The 16729-nt window shown below is 39.7% G+C and overlaps 3 long non-coding RNA genes across 3 annotated transcripts; all 3 read right to left on the reverse strand.

Annotated features, from left to right (window-relative positions):
* Positions 1–71: 71 nt before the first annotated feature.
* Positions 72–9036, reverse strand: LOC310860619. Its single transcript, XR_014569403.1, has 3 exons — positions 8926–9036; positions 703–1084; positions 72–210 (listed from the first exon to the last, which is right to left on the reverse strand). It is a non-coding gene; the product is annotated as an uncharacterized lncRNA (long non-coding RNA).
* Positions 6124–8350, reverse strand: LOC310860618. Its single transcript, XR_014569402.1, has 3 exons — positions 8315–8350; positions 6847–6947; positions 6124–6220 (listed from the first exon to the last, which is right to left on the reverse strand). It is a non-coding gene; the product is annotated as an uncharacterized lncRNA (long non-coding RNA).
* A 1405-nt stretch (positions 9037–10441) lies between the features above and the next one.
* Positions 10442–12608, reverse strand: LOC310859721. Its single transcript, XR_014569333.1, has 3 exons — positions 12538–12608; positions 10993–11107; positions 10442–10488 (listed from the first exon to the last, which is right to left on the reverse strand). It is a non-coding gene; the product is annotated as an uncharacterized lncRNA (long non-coding RNA).
* Positions 12609–16729: the final 4121 nt, after the last annotated feature.

Genomic DNA, 16729 nt, shown 5'->3' on the forward strand with positions numbered 1-16729 from the left:
CCGTACGGGCCTTCTTGGCTGGGGCTGCTGTGGTGGTGTCCAACCTCAGAGTCTGAAAGACACAACACAGATACATCAAACACCAGTGCAGCACCGTTCTAAATCCACTAATCCTGTGTTAGCTGGCATCAGATCAATAGGTGAAGTCATGGACACAAACAGTATAACACATTTATTCATTCATTCACTCGCTCATTCACAATCAGAAACCTCTCTTTAAAAAAAACATATTGTTTTTCTTGGGACATCATATGCAGCTAAACACTGGGTGCTATTCAAAATATGACGGCGTCACACTGGTTCCTCAAAATAACCAGCAAGATGTTGCCAAAGATACGATTTGACAGTCTTACCATCTTCTTCGTCATCATCATCATCATCATCATCTTCAGACTCCTCCTTGGCAGCAGTACCTTTGCCTTTGACTGGGGGAGGGGCCTCCCTCCTCTGAGAAAAACAAAGGATTAAAATGTTTTTACATCTGAGAGGATCAATCTTTTTTTTTTTTACGAAAGAAACCACGCTGTGGTGGTGTCCAACTCTTCCTCAGAGTCTGAAAGACACAACAAACACCAGTGCAGCACCGTTCTAAATACACTAATCCTGTGTTAGCTGGCATCAGATCAATAGGTGACGTCATGGGCACAAACAGTATAACACATTTATTCATTCATTCACTCACTCATTCACAATCGGACACACAGAGATATCATTTTTTTAGGTCATCATATGCAGCCAAAAACTGGGTGCTATTCAAAATATGACGGCGTCACTCAAAATAACCAGCAAGACGTCGCCACGGATACGATTCGACAGTCTTACCATCTTCTTCGTCATCTTCAGACTCCTCCTCGGCAGGTGCAGCCATCACTGATCTAAATGGGTAAAGCAACTTTAAATAAATATATTTTGAAACGAAATCCTCTTTCCACACCATACCTCCCCTTTAAGCATTAGTTATTTTTCACTAAAAGCTAGTCTAAAAACAACTCACCCTCATCATAATAATCCTCCTCTGACTCCTTGGCTTTGGCCATACCAGCCTTCTTTACTGGGGCGTTGTCCATCTCCTCTGCCTCATAGTCTGAAAGACACAACACATACAGACACATCAAACACCAGTGCAGCACCGTTCTAACCGTTAATAACTAATCCTGTGTTGGCTGCCATCAGAACAATAGGTGACGTCATCGTAACAACCAGTATAACACAATCATTCATTCATTCACTCACTCGTTCACAATCAGCATTCTGATGGAATTAATGATTTTTAGGTCATCATATGCAGCCACAAACTGGGTGCTATTGAAAATATGACGCGTCACTGGTTCCTCAAAATAACCAGCGAGACGTCGCCACAGATACGATTCGACAGTCTTACCGTCTTCTTCTTCCTTCACTGGTGCCTTGGCAGGAGTGCCTTTTCCTTTGACTGGGGGAAAACAAAAGGATTTATGTTTTTAAATCTGCAAAAGGATCAAATCAATGACAATGGATAACTTCCTCTTTAACTGATCATTCTGCTCTATGATCAGTAATGTGGGTGTAAAAAACTAAAATAATTTAATGTTTTATTTATTAAAATAATTGCCCAAAATGGGTATTATTTTTAAACATTTAAAAATATATATTGAAAGTATGACAATTGTTGAATAATTTTGAATTACAAAAAAGTTTGAGAACTATCGTTTTAGAAGGCATTTGTAGAAACGGCCTTAGGTCTAAATGGGTTAAGCAACTCTAAATATATCTTTTTTTGAAGCACAACGAAATCCTCTTTTCACCTCTTCCTCCTCTTTTCGCTAAAAGCTAGTCAAAACAACTCACCATCATCAGCCTACTCTGACTCCTCTGCTTTGACCGTACCAGCCTTCTTCGCTGGGGCTGCTGTCCAACTTTTTCTCACAGTCTGAAAGACACAACACTGAACACACACAGATACATCAAACACCAGTGCAGCACCATTTTAAATCCACTAATCCTGTGTTAGCTGGCATCAGATCAATAGGTGACGTCATGGACACAAACAGTATAACACATTTATTCATTCATTCACTCACTCACTCAGTCATCAGAACACACTCACACACCTTTGTTCGTTTTTTATGTCATCATACCCAGCCAAAAACTGGGGGGAATTTAAAATATGACGGTGTCACACTAGTCAGGTCCCCAAAAATGAGAAGCGTGTTGGCATTTGAGGAAAAGTCAGTATTTAGCTTTTTTTTTAATGTATCCCAAATAAGAATCCACTGTATGCCGGTGAAATAAGGGTGCCAGTTTTTTTTATTTCCACTAGACCCATGGTATATCTGGTATATCTTAGTATTTGTTACTGTACTTTACTGCACTGTACATTACTGTCTAGTGCTCTTGAACCCGGTGATATGAGTTGAGTTGCACCACTCAGTTCACACGGGTGTGATTTTTCTTTTTCATTTGGGGACCTGATTACACTGGTTCCATAAAATAACCAGCATGACGTCGCCACAGATACGATTTGAGTCTTACCATCTTCTTCCTCATCATCATCATCAACTTCAGACTTCACTGGTGATTGGCAGGAGTGCCTTTGCCTTTGACTGGGGGAGGGGCCTCCTCTTAAGATTCCTCCTCTGAGAAAAACAAAGGATTTAAATGTTTTTACATCTGCAAAAGGATCAATCACTGCCAACTAACAATGCATAACTTTCTCTGTAACTAATAAATTTGGTCTATCAGTAATGTTAGTTTAAAAAAGAATGCCCTATATACTTTTAATTTTAAAATGTTATCTACGGCCCAGGCCGTAGCGTAACGGTCTGGGCACCGGACTGGTGATCCAGTCGCAGTGTGCCGCGGGTTCGACTCCCGGACCCGACACGGCCTTTACTGCATGTCATCCCCCCATCTCTCTCCCGTTTCCTGTCAGCCTACTGTCTGTCCCTTCAAAAATCAATAAAAGGCGTAAGCCGCAAAAAAATATCTAAAAAAGAAAAAAAAAAAAAAAATGTTATCTACATATAAATAAGGGAATGTATGTCTGACATTGACCATTACCTTATGGAGGGATATTTCACTTTCAAAAAGACTTTGTCATTTCATCATCTACCCAGGCTTATGTGAACACCACAGACAGTTTTTAAGTTGCTTCAGTCAATATTTAGATATTTGATATAAATTTTAGCTGCCCTGCCCCCTTCCTATACAAACCCATTATAACTTAAAACTCCATTTTAACCATGATAGATTAATCGAAAACACCCGACCTATTTTCTGTTGACTGATAATGTGAGGGGCCGTGGTTTGTCATTTACTGTTTATTTATTTTTAATCATTCTATTTGATTTTGTGAGGAGGAGCTGGAGCAGGTTCTTTTCAAAAAAATATATTACAAACAGTTTTTTATACCCAGCACCCTAGTCAAGGGACTGGTTTCAGAAAGGGCCTAGGGTTCAGTGTCTTGCCCAAGGACACTTCGACATGTGGACAGCAGGAGCCGGGATTCGAACCACCGACCCAGGGATCATTGGACGACCTGCTCTACCTCCTGAGCCATACTGCCCTCAGTTTCCTATCAAATTTTGTGGACTTCCGGCTGTAACTGCGCATGTTGTTTACAAATGTCAGTGTGTCCACTGATGGGTCGCAAGCACATGTGTGCGTGTGTCCGTCGCGTACTAACCACGTTATGATTACTAATGTACGATCTCTTGAGAACGAGAAAATCTAAAATGTTGAATAATTTTGAATGACAAAAGTTTGAGAACTATCGTTTTAGAAGGCATTTGTAGAATCGGCCTCAGGTCTAAATGGGTTAAGCAACTCTAAATATATCTTTTTTTAAATTACAACGAAATCCTCTTTTCACCCTATACCTCTTCCTCCTCCTCTTTTGCTTATTTGTTCGCTAAAAGCTAGTCAAAACAACTCACCCTCATCATCATCCTACTCTGACTCCTCCTCGGCTTTGACCGTACCAGCCTTCTTGGCTGGGGCTGCTGTGGTGGTGTCCAACTCTTCCTCAGAGTCTGAAAGACACAACACAGATACATCAAACACCAGTGCAGCACCGTTCTAAATATACTAATCCTGTGTTAGCTGGCATCAGATCAATAGGTGACGTCATGGGCACAAACAGTATAACACAATCATTCATTCATTCACTCAACCATTCACAATCAGAAAATACAACACAGTTTTGATGTTTCATCATATCCAGCCAAAAACTGAGGGGAATTCAAAATATGACGGTGTCACACTAGTCAGGTGCCCAAATGCCATAAATGAGAAGCGTGTTGGCATTTTTGAGGAAAAGTCAGTATATAGCATTTTTTGTTCAATGTATTCCAAATAAGAATCCACTGTATGCCAGTGAAATAAGGGTGCCAGTTTTTTTATATTTCCTCTGCCAACAAGCAAATCAAATAGAAACAACACATTAAGTCCTTCCTCAAGAATGCCTACAGGGCCATTTTCTATTTTTCATTTGGGGACCCGACTAGACTGGTTCCTCAAAGCGAGACGTCGCCACAGATACGATTTGACAGTCTTACCATCTTGTTCATCATCATCCTACTCTGACTCCTCCTCGGCTTTGACCGTACCAGCCTTCTTGGCTGGGGCTGCTGTGGTGGTGTCCAACTCTTCCTCAGAGTCTGAAAGACACAACACAGATACATCAAACACCAGTGCAGCACCGTTCTAAATATACTAATCCTGTGTTAGCTGGTATCAGATCAATATTTGACGTCATGGGCACAAACAGTATAACACAATCATTCATTCATTCACTCACTCACTCACTCATCAGATCTGTGTGATCTGGTGTTTTATTTTTTTTGGTCATCATATCCAGCCAAGAAATGGGGGTCCCCAAATGCCAAAAATGAGAAGCGTGTTGGCATTTGAGGAAAAGTCAGTATTTCGCTTTTTTTTTTTAAGTTCAATGTATCCCAATCCACTGTATGCCGGTGAAATAAGGGTGCCAGTTTTTTTTTAATATATTTCCTCTGCCAACATGGTGATGTTTTATGCACTAGACCCATGGTATATCTGGTATATCTTAGTATTTGTTACTGTACATTACTGTCTAGTGCTCTTGAACCCGGTGATATGAGTTGAGTTGCACCACTCAGTTTACACAGGTGTGATTTTTCTTTTTCATTTGGGGACCTGATTACACTGGTTCCATAAAATAACCAGCACGACGTCGCCACAGATACGATTTGAGTCTTACCATCTTCTTCCTCATCATCATCATCAACTTCAGACTCCTCCTTAGCAGGTGCAGCCTTCACTGGTGATTGGCAGGAGTGCCTTTGCCTCTGAAAAACAAAGGATTTTAATGTTTTTACATCTGCAAAAGGATCAATCACTGCCAACTAACAATGCATAACTTTCTCTGTAACAATTCATTTTGGTCTATCAGTAATGTTAGTTTTTTTTTTTTAAAGACCTATATACTTTTAATTTAAAAATGTTATCTAACTATAAAAAAGGGAATGTATGTCTGATGTCTGACATTGACCATTACCTTATGGAGGTCTTAAAGGGATATTTCACTTTAAAAAAGACTGACATTTCATCATCTACCCATGCAGGCTTATGTGAACACCACAGACAGTTTTTAAGTTGCTTCAGTCAGTATTTAGATATTTGATATTAATTTTAGCTGCCCTGCCCCCTTCCTATACAAACCCATTATAACTTAAAACTCCATTTTAACCATGATAGATCCATCTTCAAACGGGTTAAGGACTAGTTAAGATAATTGCCCAAACTGAGATTTATGTGGTTTACCAATTAAGACCGGGAAGCATCTGTGTAACTTTAGATTTTAGCGTTGGCTATTAAAAAATAGCATATATACACAAGCTCACAGCACGTCACTTCAAGTCACATTGTGAGCTTGCACATCTGCTATTTTTTGAAAACTCTAAAATGTTGAATAACTTTGAATGACTTAATGTTTGAGAACTATCGTTTTAGAAGGCATTTGTAGAATCGGCCTCAGGTCTAAATGGGTTAAGCAACTCTAAATATATCTTTTTTTAAATTACAACGAAATCCTCTTTTCACCCTATACCTCTTCCTCCTCCTCTTTTGCTTATTTGTTCGCTAAAAGCTAGTCAAAACAACTCACCCTCATCATCATCCTACTCTGACTCCTCCTCGGCTTTGACCGTACCAGCCTTCTTGGCTGGGGCTGCTGTGGTGGTGTCCAACTCTTCCTCAGAGTCTGAAAGACACAACACAGATACATCAAACACCAGTGCAGCACCGTTCTAAATATACTAATCCTGTGTTAGCTGGTATCAGATCAATATTTGACGTCATGGGCACAAACAGTATGACACAATCATTCATTCATTCATTCACTCACCCATTCACAATCAGAAAATCCAACGCAGTTTTGATGTTTCATCATATCCAGCCAAAAACTGAGGGGAATTCAAAATATGACGGTGTCACACTAGTCAGGTGCCCAAATGCCACAAATGAGAAGCGTGTTGGCATTTGAGGAAAAGTCAGTATTTAGCTTTTTTTTTTTAAGTTCAATGTATCCCAATCCACTGTATGCCGGTGAAATAAGGGTGCCATTTTTTTTTTTAATATATTTTCTCTGCCAACATGGTGATGTTTTATGCACTAGACCCATGGTATATCTGGTATATCTTAGTATTTGTTACTGTACTTTACTGCACTGTACATTACGGTCTAGTGCTCTTGAACCCGGTGATATGAGTTGAGTTGCACCACTCAGTTCACACGGGTGTGATTTTTCTTTTTCATTTGGGGACCTGATTACACTGGTTCCATAAAATAACCAGCACGACGTCGCCACAGATACGATTTGAGTCTTACCATCTTCTTCCTCATCATCATCATCAACTTCAGACTCCTCCTTAGCAGGTGCAGCCTTCACTGGTGATTGGCAGGAGTGCCTTTGCCTCTTAAGATTCCTCCTGAGAAAAACAAAGGATTTTAATGTTTTTACTAGGGCCGGGACTAATTGCGATTAATTTAGATTAACTACAGAAAAATTAATCGCGATTAACTACAGATAAATTAATCGCACCTTTTTTTTCACCGCGGAACGTTTCTCACTGGGCGCTTTTCTATAGTACTGAAAACTGGAAATAATAAAAAGTCACCCCATTTTGTGTTGCCTAGAACTGGAGGTCTGACAAAAAACAGTAACAATATGAAGTAAGTACAGCTTTGTGATGTCACTGAGATGTACTTGTTACTGTTACTAATTTCTTTTCAGACCTCCAGTTCTAGGCAACACAGAATGGGGTGACTTTTTATTATTATTTCCACAACAGGTATATTAATGACAGTAAAATGTTGAAAATGAGTGGTATCCTGTAGTCACTATTCGTTGATTCACTGGGATACCAAAAAACATTAAAAAAAAAGGTTTCTTGCTGTTCTCGGGTTGAATATTGATATGCGATTAAAATGCGATTAATCTAGATTAATTAATCGCAAAGCCTCTGATTAATTAGATTATTTTTTTTAATCGAGTCCCAGCTCTAGTTTTTACATCTGCAAAAGGATCAATCACTGCCAACTAACAATGCATAACTTTCTCTGTAACAATTCATTTTGGTCTATCAGTAATGTTAGTTTAAAAAAAAAAAAGACCTATATACTTTTAATTTAAAAATGTTATCTAACTATAAAAAAGGGAATGTATGTCTGATGTCTGACATTGACCATTACCTTATGGAGGTCTTAAAGGGATATTTCACTTTAAAAAAGACTGACATTTCATCATCTACCCAGGCTTATGTGAACACCACAGACAGTTTTTAAGTTGCTTCAGTCAGTATTTAGATATTTGATATTAAGTTTAGCTGCCCTGCCCCCTTCCTATACAAACCCATTATAACTTAAAACTCCATTTTAACCATGATAGATCCATCTTCGAACGGGTTAAGGACTAGTTAAGATAATTGCCCAAACTGAGATTTATGTGGTTTACCAATTAAGACCGGGAAGCATCTGTGTAACTTTAGATTTTAGCGTTGGCTATTAAAAAATAGCATATATACACAAGCTCACAGCACGTCACTTCAAGTCACATTGTGAGCTTGCACATCTGCTATTTTTTGAAAACTCTAAAATGTTGAATAACTTTGAATGACAAATGTTTGAGAACTATCGTTTTAGAAGGCATTTGTAGAATCGGCCTCAGGTCTAAATGGGTTAAGCAACTCTAAATATATATTTTTTTAAATTACAACGAAATCCTCTTTTCACCCTATACCTCTTCCTCCTCCTCTTTTGCTTATTTGTTTGCTAAAAGCTAGTCAAAACAACTCACCCTCATCATCATCCTACTCTGACTCCTCCTCGGCTTCTTGGCTGGGGCTGCTGTGGTGGTGTCCAACTCTTCCTCAGAGTCTGAAAGACACAACACAGATACATCAAACACCAGTGCAGCACCGTTCTAAATATACTAATCCTGTGTTAGCTGGTATCAGATCAATATTTGACGTCATGGGCACAAACAGTATGACACAATCATTCATTCATTCATTCATTCACTCACCCATTCACAATCAGAAAATACAAAGGAGTTTTGATTCATCATATCCAGCCAAAAACTGAGGGGAATTCAAAATATGACGGTGTCACACTAGTCAGGTGCCCAAATGCCACAAATGAGAAGCGTGTTGGCATTTTTGAGGAAAAGTCAGTATATAGCATTTTTTGTTCAATGTATTCCAAATAAGAATCCACTGTATGCCAGTGAAATAAGGGTGCCAGTTTTTTTTATATTTCCTCTGCCAACAAGCAAATCAAATAGAAACAACACATTAAGTCCTTCCTCAAGAATGCCTACAGGGCCATTTTCTATTTTTCATTTGGGGACCCGACTAGACTGGTTCCTCAAAGCGAGACGTCGCCACAGATACGATTTGACAGTCTTACCATCTTGTTCATCATCATCTTCAGACTCCTCCTTAGCAGCTGTAGCCTTCACTGGTGCATTGGCAGGAGTGACTTTAACTTTGACTGGGGGAGGGGGCTCCTCTTCAGATTCCTCCTCTGAGGAAAAAAAAAAAATGATTTATGTTTTTACATCTGCAAAAGGACCAATCAATCACTGCCAACTAACAATGCATAACTTTCCCAATACCCACATTTATAAACAACAGTTAACCCAACATGCTTTCCAATGGGTCATGACCAAAATGATAGGCCGATTATACTGTATAGGGCTACATAATACACAGCAATGGTGATTTCCACTGTGTAGCATTATTTGGGTGATCAAGCCAGGCCAGGTTAAACGGCTATACGTGATCATGTGCCCGAAGACGTTGCTCACCCGATTTAATTTAATTATAAGAAGAAAAAAAAAAATATATATATATATATATAATTTTTGATTCATTTAGAGCAGACAGCAGAGCATAGAGTTGAGCAGAGCTTTTCCAGTTATCACTGGAAAGGTAGCGTTCTGACTAGTCTTTGGAATCACCACTAGATGGCGCCGCCATCTTGGTGTGCTGACGTCAAAGCACTACCGCTGCGCCATGAAGTGGTGATTCCAAGTATTTGAGGAGTGTCGCTTCTTTATAAATGGCACTCTGTTCCGCTCCCAGGGTGTGACACATATGTAAGTGTTGGCTACATAAAAGTTATTGGCTAGCTAGTCCAACCAGTTAGCTAGTTTAACATGCTAGTCACGTTGTCCTGCAAAACTTTTAATGGATCAAGGCCTTTACCTTCCAGGGAGGGGCCATTGTAACTATATCTAACTATAAAAAAGGGAATGTATGTCTGATGTCTGACATTGACCATTACCTTATGGAGGTCTTAAAGGGATATTTCACTTTAAAAAAGACTGACATTTCATCATCTACCCAGGCTTATGTGAACACCACAGACAGTTTTTAAGTTGCTTCAGTCAGTATTTAGATATTTGATATTAAGTTTAGCTGCCCTGCCCCCTTCCTATACAAACCCATTATAACTTAAAACTCCATTTTAACCATGATAGATCCATCTTCGAACGGGTTAAGGACTAGTTAAGATAATTGCCCAAACTGAGATTTATGTGGTTTACCAATTAAGACCGGGAAGCATCTGTGTAACTTTAGATTTTAGCGTTGGCTATTAAAAAATAGCATATATACACAAGCTCACAGCACGTCACTTCAAGTCACATTGTGAGCTTGCACATCTGCTATTTTTTGAAAACTCTAAAATGTTGAATAACTTTGAATGACAAATGTTTGAGAACTATCGTTTTAGAAGGCATTTGTAGAATCGGCCTCAGGTCTAAATGGGTTAAGCAACTCTAAATATATATATTTTTAAATTACAACGAAATCCTCTTTTCACCCTATACCTCTTCCTCCTCCTCTTTTGCTTATTTGTTCGCTAAAAGCTAGTCAAAACAACTCACCCTCATCATCATCCTACTCTGACTCCTCCTCGGCTTCTTGGCTGGGGCTGCTGTGGTGGTGTCCAACTCTTCCTCAGAGTCTGAAAGACACAACACAGATACATCAAACACCAGTGCAGCACCGTTCTAAATATACTAATCCTGTGTTAGCTGGTATCAGATCAATATTTGACGTCATGGGCACAAACAGTATAACACAATCATTCATTCATTCACTCAACCATTCACAATCAGAAAATACAACACAGTTTTGATGTTTCATCATATCCAGCCAAAAACTGAGGGGAATTCAAAATATGACGGTGTCACACTAGTCAGGTGCCCAAATGCCACAAATGAGAAGCGTGTTGGCATTTTTGAGGAAAAGTCAGTATATAGCATTTTTTGTTCAATGTATTCCAAATAAGAATCCACTGTATGCCAGTGAAATAAGGGTGCCAGTTTTTTTATATTAACACATTAAGTCCTTCCTCAAGAATGCCTACAGGGCCATTTTCTATTTTTCATTTGGGGACCCGACTAGACTGGTTCCTCAAAGCGAGACGTCGCGAGACGTCGCCACAGATACGATTTGACAGTCTTACCATCTTGTTCATCATCATCTTCAGACTCCTCCTTAGCAGCTGTAGCCTTCACTGGTGCATTGGCAGGAGTGACTTTAACTTTGACTGGGGGAGGGGGCTCCTCTTCAGATTCCTCCTCTGAGAAAAAAAAAGGATTTATGTTTTTACATCTGCAAAAGGACCAATCAATCACTGCCAACTAACAATGCATAACTTTCCCAATACCCACATTTATAAACAACAGTTAACCCAACATGCTTTCCAATGGGTCATGACCAAAATGATAGGCCGATTATACTGTATAGGGCTACATAATACACAGCAATGGTGATTTCCACTGTGTAGCATTATTTGGGTGATCAAGCCAGGCCAGGTTAAACGGCTATACGTGATCATGTGCCCGAAGACGTTGCTCACCCGATTTAATTTAATTTAAAAAAATATATATATATATAATTTTTGATTCATTTAGAGCAGACAGCAGAGCTTAGAGTTGAGCAGAGCTTTTCCAGTTATCACTGGAAAGGTAGCGTTCTGACTAGTCTTTGGAATCACCACTAGATGGCGCCGCCATCTTGGTGTGCTGACGTCAAAGCACTACCGCTGCGCCATGAAGTGGTGATTCCAAGTATTTGAGGCGTGTCGCCTCTTTATAATGGCACTCTGTTCCGCTCCCAGGGTGTGACTGTGACCATAGAGTATATATACTCTAAGGGTGTGACACATAAGTGTTGGCTACATAAAAGTTATTGGCTAGCTAGTCCAACCAGTTAGCTAGTTTAACATGCTAGTCACGTTGTCCTGCAAAACTCTTAACAAACAACGCCTAAAGTAGGGGTTCCCAAAGTGGGGTCCTTGAGGGAGTTCCAGGGGGTCCCCAGCTAAATGATAGTTAGGAAATAGGAACCAAATGGTCCCGTATGGGTCTTTAACTCAGAGTGTACAAATGGAACCTAAATAGACCCTAACAGGTCCATTTGGTTCCATTCCATTCTTTAAATTAACTTTGATTTTACAATGGGTTGGCAATTGGCATATTTTTCTCAAATGGGGGTCCGCGGGCTAATGCGTGTCAATTTGGGGGTCCTTAACATGAAAAGGTTTGGGAACCACTGGCCTAAAGGACAACGACACGGCCGTCGTGAATATTATATGATTAATATGATATGCATAATAATAATCCACCGCCAAGTTAGTTACTTATACGGTTTAGATCTGCCCATTTCCGGGGTGAGCAGCCATGCTTCGTCTGGTCCCTACAGTGGCGAGCAGAGCACAAAACATGGCCCTCCTAACATTGCTAGACGCATGTAAAAAATAAATCGATATATATACATTACTTACATTATATTTCCGGTTTTGTCGTGTAAATAAATAGTTATGTCACCGTCTGACTAGGACCATTATTTCAGCAGCAGGCTGTGCAGCACCGTCCTGCCCACTAGGGCCCAGGCGGGATTATCTATTTTTAGTTTTTAAACATAACCCTTTAAACCTCACAAAAACTATGCCTAAACCTAAACCTGCAAAACAATTCAAACAAGTGCCCAGGCACGTATAGCCTACCTTCAGAGACAAAGCCCTCGATCAGTTCAGCAGCTCCTGGTTGAGGTGGCTGACAACGTCCTCTTCCTCTTCTTCTCAACTGCCGTAACCGCCTCACCCTACCCTAGACAGACATAGAACTATTGCCTCACCTCAGAACTAAAAGCTTGCGTCACAAGACTTTCCGGACTTTCCACTTTGCAGAAGTTTCCACTTCTTCAACTTGTTCAACTTGTTCTTCTTCTTTGTTTCCGTCAAGCTTTTGTGAGCTTTAGCTGCCCTCCAACGGTTTGTAAATCAGTTATCAAGACTGTTCTTGCAATACTCTGAGAATTCACATCTGATGTAGCTAAAAAATATATATATATAGATTATATATAATATAGATTGGGACGTAACGAGGTGAAGCGGCGAACAGTCAACGCCAGCATCCTCACTTACCACATTCCCACTAGCCTCGCATCCACTGGCAGCCTTCATATTGCTCCAATATTAGACTATATGCGAGGCTACCAAGGTTATAATAGTTTTGTTTTTTTCATTATAGTTTAGTTTTAGTTAGTTTTTACTTTTTTTCCCTTTCTAATTCAGTTAGTTTTTAGAGCGGGTTTGCTAGTATTTATTTAGTTTTTATTTTGGTGAAATGCTTAGTTTTAGTTTAGTTTTAGTTTTTAGTTTTTTTAGGTAATTTGTTAGGTATAGGATTAAAAAAGATCAATAAGTATTGTGTAATTAAACCTAAAAAATATACCATTTAAAAATATTAACTCTAAAGGTTCAGAAACGTAACTTTGGTCCTTTATTTCTCCACTTTGATGATATCATTTGGTATTATGTTTTAAATCATTTTAATCGTTGATCGTTATCACCTGTACAACGAGGTATAGTCTGTATAGATTGTAAGAATCGGGCATTCGTGGAATGAGCAACACAGCTAAACGTGTGGGTAGCGCCCCCCAAAAAATGTGCCAAAATTGCAAATGGTTGGTATACCAACCCTTGCTTTGAGTTGCTTAGTGGATTGGATGATTGCACTCTCCCACAGCAGGGGTTTTCAACTGAGTATGAACCAGGGACCACCACCTTGACTGAGAATCAACCTGGGGACCACCACCCTGACTGAGAATCAACCAATATGGTCATGGTGTGGGGGAAAGAAATTAACCTTCCATATTAAACTCATGTTGCTGTTCATTGTAACTTATTCTATGAGTAAGCAGATACTAATTGCGATTGATTATGGGCACAGTTCCTTGTAATGGTGACTCAACCAGGCAATCCGGTATGGTTTCCCTTGAGTTTCCCAGTGAGCTGTGGCGTCCCACAAGGAAGCATACTAGGGCCTTTACTGTTCCTAATATATGTTAATGACATGACATCAGCTTGTGACTGCAACTTGTTCCTGTTCGCAGATGACTCAGCACTGCTGGTCTCGGACAGGAACAAACTGCAGGTTGAAAAGACCCTCAGCTCTGAACTCGGTAGAATCTGCACCTGGCTCGCTGATAACAAACTATCCTTACACCTGGGAAAAACTTAATCCATTCTCTTCGGATCAAATAGTAATCTCAGCAAGGCAGATGGCTTCTTGGTTAGAGTGGGTGACAATATTATCACACGAAAAGATCAAATTACCTACCTAGGTTCCATCCTGGAGGCCAATCTTTCCGGTGATAAAATGGCCACCAACGTAATCAAAAAAGTCAATCAAAGAACAAGATTCCTTTACAGGATCTCCTCACTGGTCAGCAAAAACACCTTGAAGACCTTAACAGGAGCCTTCGTACAAGGTTTCTTTGACTATGCATCCACCTCTTGGTACCACAGCACCTCAAAGGCCCTTAAAACAAGGCTCCAGACCTCCCAAAACAAACTGGTCAGGCTCCTACTTGGCCTCACCCCCCGAACCCACCTCACCCCTGCCCACTTTGACAGGCTGGGATGGCTTAGGGTCAACGACAGAGTACAGCATCTTGCAATGGGTCTGGTCCACAAGATTCGTTACACCACCAAGATACCCATGTACCTGTCTAAATACTTCCTTAATGTAAACGAAGTCCACACCCACAACACCAGAGGGAGTGCAACAAACCATGTACAACCCAGATTCGGCACAAACAAGGGACTAAATTATTTTCGCTCCTATGCCACCAAAATGTGGAACGCCCTACCAACAGTCATTAAGACATGTGAATCCCTTGACTCCTTCAAAACCGCTCTCAAAGGGCACCTACGGAGGGCTGCAATTCGAAACTGGCCTCTGTAAGATCTGAATCCCCCCCACCCCCCCCCCCTTTCCCCTCACTGTATATGTATCTTTTCCCTTTTTGCTTCCTATATGATGAATTCCTGTTCTGTTCTTTAGCTACATAGAAATGTCTATTTGTATGTCTCTAAATGTTTTGATGAATTGAACAATGTGGACCCTGTTGTAAACAAGTGTAATGCTTAATTGGGTCGTCCACTCACAGTTAACAGTCTTTGTATTGAGTTTGTGCTTGAAATGTACTGTAAATTCTGCAAACTGTTAATAAATATTTCATTCAATCAATCAAATTCTAACTCACTTTTCTGTGGAAGTTCTCCACTCCATTACCATTAATCAACTGATACATGCAGATAATATTATAAAACTACCGTAGTTATGATAAAATAGATCTATTTTTAAAGAACCTATTATTCCAGAAGTAGCATTTATAATTCAATAATTATATCAATTATTTTAAGCCTAGAATCAAGCCATCTAAGGTCCTGGTGAATCATGACCATAAAACCTTTGATATTGTGAGAAAAAAAGGAAAAAAAAAAACGCTAAACAAAGCATATATATTAAATGTAGTGGGCTATATCATATAGGCCTAGCCTAATTAAATATTCTTTTTTATTATATATTTTTTTCCTTCTTCGTTTTTCCCCCCGTTTGATTCTATAGGCTTAAAATGTCTAGTAGGACTACTATCGTAATTAATAATAAAGACTTTGTCATAATAGGTGTTATTTAATTAGTAGGTATTATTCTATAGTATAAACTGCCCTGCTTTTCATTTTCTGTTAGAATTAGACGACTAACTTTGAGTAGCCATATTGAAATTGAAATTCAACCAAGCATGAGCAGAGTATAGAAGACTGCCCCCTGGTGCTAAATAAGCAAAACATCATGAAAAGGGTAGTGTTTTCACCACTTCAAAGGTAGGCCTATACAACATTGTACCACACCTGTATGGCTACCTATGGTGGGCACCGCCAAGCAGTTTATAGCTGCTATTGCTATAGGCCTTCACAAGTGCGTCCCATTTGTGGTAAAACAGACGACAAACCCCATATTCAGAACTTATGGGTGGTTAGGACCCAAAATAACCACACATTTGACACTAAATGTGTTTACCATGTCTACAACCATGGCATCACTTCACATCCCAGGTCAGCCATGAGCTTGGATGTTGATGTCAACTGTAAACATTTGAAGCCCTTTCCATATATCCAACAGAAATGTGTCTGGACTCTGGATACATAATTCCAATGCAATTTCCTTCCAGAATCCAGATCCTGCCAGCCTACGATTAAGTCTAATCAATGGCCATTGGGCGTCAGTCCAAGTCTGTTCTGAAGAACTGCTCAGCGAATCGACACAATACGTGTCTTTCTTGGGTACTCAGCATTACACCCAACTGGGTTGAATATGCAAAGGACAGACTGATGGAGTTTCTCAGAACTCATAAATCTACATCATGTAGGGTGGAAACCTTTATGTCCAAAACTGTTAACTTGTCTTTTCAGAACCACAATCCTTTATGCCAGGATTGGTCGACTAATGTTGGGGCATATCAATATAGCCAAAATGTAAAAATAAAGGTTTTAAGATCCCCATTTTTGCATCACACCTTGGGGTGACAAATATAAATTTCAGCAGCTTACTTGCATTCAATCATACATAGCTAGATTGTAGAATAGACTATGTACCCTTTCCATTGGCAATAGATCATGTACATTCTTGCATACATTTACTAGGCCTATTTATTTTATAGAATACATTGGTCATACATAATTCAATTTAAAACTGACATTAAATTTTGTATCCTAGCCTTTCTTACCTGCAGCTCTCCTGTATTTCACTCTAGGGGTAGTCCACCATTTAAGGAGAAGGCATCCGTGTAGTTAGTACAACACTGTCCAGGTGACATTGCAATTATGGTTACCTATGGTGGACACTGCC

Source organism: Protomyctophum parallelum (genome assembly GCF_964188405.1).
Source record: "Protomyctophum parallelum genome assembly, chromosome: 6".
Taxonomy (NCBI): Eukaryota; Metazoa; Chordata; class Actinopteri; order Myctophiformes; family Myctophidae; genus Protomyctophum; species Protomyctophum parallelum.